Here is a 3,961-nt window from a genome sequence, read left to right as displayed (position 1 = left end):
CTCCTCCTCCTCCTCCTCCTCCTCCTCCTTCTTCTTCTTCTTCTTCTTCTTCTTCTTCTTCTTCTTCTTCTTCTTCTTCTTCTTCTATTAACTCAAAACATTTGTTAATTCTGAAGCCAGATTAACCTCCTTGTGTAAATGCAGCCCCATGAACACCAAAGAAGAATTGGTTGGGAATTTGAAAAATGCGGTGGGGGGGGAGGAGGCATTCAGACTTTTAAACCAACGTTTTTTAATCGTACTTGTGGCACTTCTGTTTTTTTGAGAAATCATTTTAGCAAGGAAATAAAAAGGGCTATCCTGAGACAAAAGATTCAAAAGGGCTTCTTTTTTTTTTTGAACCCCTTGGTCCAGCCAGTTGTAGACTTTTGCAGCAAATTGCAGCCTATGCAGGAAAGGCAGCGCTGCATCTCCCTCTTCAAGCCCACGAGATCAGATGCCGAGTTAATCCCAAAGGTGCTTTTTCAAGTGGCAACTGGACTTCCTTGATTTTTCCTTTGAAGATGTTTCACTTCTCATCCAAGGAGCTTCTTCAGCTCTGACTGGAGGGGTGGGGAAGGGAGGGATTTATATTCCTTGCAGACAGCTGGTCACTTGCCTTCTTTGAGCTCAGGGGTGTCAAACTCCATTTCATTGAGGGCCGCATCAGCATTGCGGTTGCCGTCAGGGGGCCGTGTGTGTGTGGCCAGGGTGGGTGCGGCCTACTGGGTGGGCGTGGATGGAGTGGGTGTGGCCTACTGGGTGGGCATGGCCAGTTCTACATCGTTTGCGTCAAGGGTGCCTGTGGGGGCCTGGGCAGGAGTGGGACAGATCTGGGGGTCTCTGGCAGAAGGGGGTGGGACCGGGGCAAGTGCCAAGGGATGGTCCAGTGGAGGAGCCTCACTGTTCCTCTCAGGCCATGCGGGGGTGGAGGGACTTATGGAGCTAAGACTGAATGTGTTTCAGCATAGATGGCCACCACAAAATTGTACATTGGCTCCCGGCCAGCCTGGGCCGGGGCCAAGGCAGAGGAGGCCGTTCCCTCACTTGTTTCCAGGATGGCTTTGCGGGCCACATGAAACCACTTTGCGGGCCGCATCCGGCCCCCGGGCCTTGTGTTTGACATGTCTGTTTCCGCGCTCTGTGTGGGCAGAGATGATCGCTGGTTTGAGTGGAAACCAAACAACCACTTCATAAACGCATGGCACAACATAGGAGAACAAACCCTTCAGGACCAGATTCAGCAGTCCATCTGCATTTAGAAGACAAAGGACAGCAAAGTCCACATTTTGGACAGAGAGGACCGCTGGTTTGAAAGAGGGGTCAAAGAGGCCATCTATTCTATGTCAAAACTGAACAGCCCTCTTTCAACAGAGGGGAAGGGATATGACCTCATCTATCTCCAGCCTACAACACGGTCCTTTCAGCAGCTGCAGGAAGGCTCCATTTGCACCACTCAGGTGATCCTGACAACCCAGGTAGCTTTAACAACTTGCTAAAAGAAGGTAAATGACCAGCGGTCTGCAAGGAGTATAAATCCTTCCCTTCCCCACCAGCCAGTCAGAGCTGAAGAAGCTTCTTGGATGAGAAGCGAAACGTCTTCAAAGAAAAACGAGAAAGTCCAGTTGCCTCCTGAAAAAGCACCTTTGGGACAACCCTGACCTGGATGGCTGAGAATCTCCGTAGGCATTCCGAGTTAGTCTTTTGCCTTCCGCTCGGCCAGAAGGGCTGGCTTGGGTCTGCACGGCAGCGTGTGACCCTGTAATACAGGACTTCTCAAACCTTGTCAACTTGAAGACTTGTGGACTTCAACTCCCAGAGTACTGACTGGATGGTAGGGAATGGAAGGATTTATATTCCTTGCAGACAGCTGGTCATTTGCATTGTTTTAGAGCAGGGGTCTTCAAACTTGGTCCTTTTATGAGTTGTGGACTTCAACTCCCAGAATTCCTCAGCCAGCGTGCCTGGCTGAGGAATTCTGGGAGTTGAAGTCCACAAGTCTTCAAGTTGCCAAGGGTGAAGACCCCTGCTGTAATAGCTCAGTGAGCTGAAGAAAATGTTAGCAGTAGCAGCAAGCAGCCGAAAGGAAAGGAATAGCGGATCTGACGGCAGGGGATGATGGTCTAGATTGTAGTCCCGCTCACAGTTAGATTGAGGTGTTGAGCACGTGGGTGCCCAGCGCTGCCTTAAAGCAGCAGCAAACGGCATTTGAATCGTCTACGGCCATACTACCCTGAACGCGCCCGATCCCGTCTGATCTCGGAAGCTAAGCAGGGTCAGGCCTGGTTAGTACTTGGATGGGAGACCGCCTGGGAATACCGGGTGCTGTAGGCTTTTTTTATTTTTTTGCATACACACACACACCCACACCCGTTTTTTTCCTCCCTCCCTCCCTCCCCTCATGCAGCCTGTCCTAAGCTTTGGCTACAATTTGCAGCCCCTGCAGGGAACGCAGCGCTGCGTCTCCCATTGCAAGACCGCAGGATCCGATTCGGTGTCTTTTGCGTCCTCTCGACCAAAGGGGCTGCCTGGCTCTGCAGAGCACAGTGAGGGTGAAGAAAGCAGCAGCAGCAGCAGCAGCCGCCGCAAGAGAAAGAATATAGTAACGGGCCTGGTGCTGGGCATGATGGTCCGGGTTGTAGAATTACTGCTGAGTTTGTGTGTGGCAGAGCAGGCAGGCAGCGAGCCCCGGCTTAAAGGCAGCGGCAAGTAGACTAAACACCGTCTACGGCCATACTACCCTGAACGCGCCCGATCCCGTCTGATCTCGGAAGCTAAGCAGGGTCAGGCCTGGTTAGTACTTGGATGGGAGACCGCCTGGGAATACCGGGTGCTGTAGGCTTTTCTTTTCTTTTCTTTTTTGCACCCGTGTTTCAATCTCGCCCTGTAGGTCAGAATATGTTTTGTGGTTTACCCTGCAGCTTCTAGTAGTGGATCTTCTTCTTCTTCTTCTTCTTCTTCTTCTTCTTCTTCTTCTTCTTCTTCTTCTTCTTCTTCTTCTTCTTCTTCTTCTTCTTCTTCTTCTTCTTCTTCCTCCTCCTCCTCCTCCTCCTCCTCCTCCTCCTCAAAATATTTGTTAATTCTGAAGCCAGATTAACCTCCTTGTGTAAATGCAGCCCTGTGAACACCAAAGAAGAATTGGTTGGGAATTTGAAAAATGCGGTGGGGGGGGAGGAGGCATTCAGACTTTTAAACCAACGTTTTTTAATCGTACTTGTGGCACTTCTGTTTTCTGAGAAATCATTTTAGCAAGGAAATAAAAAGGGCTATCCTGAGACAAAGATTCAAAAAGGGTCTATAATAAAATATAATGAGAAGAATAGGCGGGGGTCATCTCAAATTCCGAGGAATAGATAACTTTAGGAAGCAAATGGCACTTCCCCCAGATAATATGCACACTTCCCAAAGCTTCTACAGGTAGTCCTTGACTTAACAACCGTTCGTTTAGTGACCGTTCGAAGTAATTAATGGCACTCAAAAAAGTGACATGACCGTTTTTCACACTTAACGACCATTGCAGCCTCCCATGCTTATGTGATCAAAATTCGGATGCTTGGTTCATATTTATGACGGTTACCGTGTCCCTGGGGGTCATGTGATCCCCTTTTGCGAGCTTCTGACAAGCCAAGTCAATGGGGAAGCCAGATTCACTTAACGACCGTGTATTTAACTTGTCAACTGCAGTGATCCACTTAACAGCTGTAGCAAGAAAGGTTGTAAAATGGGGCAAAACTCACTTAAGGACCTCTTTGCTTTGCAACAGAAATTTCGGGCTGAATTAAGGGATTACGGGATCATTAAAAAGGGTGTAATGGTAGTCGTAAGTCGAGAACTATCTGTGAACCTTATATATATATATACAAGGCTTTTTTTCCTCATAGAACGCCCAGAACGGAGTTCCGGCACCTTTTTTGGATGGAATCTTGTAGGGTAGGCAAGGTGTGAGTTCCGGCACCTTTTTTTTTTTTTTTTTTTTTTTTTT

General features: G+C 48.7%; 1 protein-coding gene and 2 non-coding genes across 3 annotated transcripts in view; all 3 read left to right on the top strand.

Annotated features, from left to right (window-relative positions):
* Positions 1–3,961, top strand: part of LOC107300481 (chloride channel protein 2-like) — a gene marked incomplete at both ends in the record, with an annotated part of 26,173 nt that overhangs the window by 11,356 nt on the left and 10,856 nt on the right. The gene's annotated exons all lie outside the window — the stretch shown is intronic.
* Positions 2,195–2,313, top strand: LOC114923694. The gene has a single exon (XR_003810689.1). It is a non-coding gene; the product is annotated as a 5S ribosomal RNA (ribosomal RNA).
* LOC114923693 lies at positions 2,703–2,821 on the top strand. Its single transcript, XR_003810688.1, has one exon. It is a non-coding gene; the product is annotated as a 5S ribosomal RNA (ribosomal RNA).

The sequence above is a fragment of the Protobothrops mucrosquamatus genome, unplaced genomic scaffold (assembly GCF_001527695.2).
Source record: "Protobothrops mucrosquamatus isolate PMUCROS unplaced genomic scaffold, P.Mucros_1.0 scaffold7223, whole genome shotgun sequence".
In the NCBI taxonomy this organism is placed as follows: domain Eukaryota; kingdom Metazoa; phylum Chordata; class Lepidosauria; order Squamata; family Viperidae; genus Protobothrops; species Protobothrops mucrosquamatus.
This window is presented reverse-complemented; position numbering and strand designations above follow the sequence as displayed.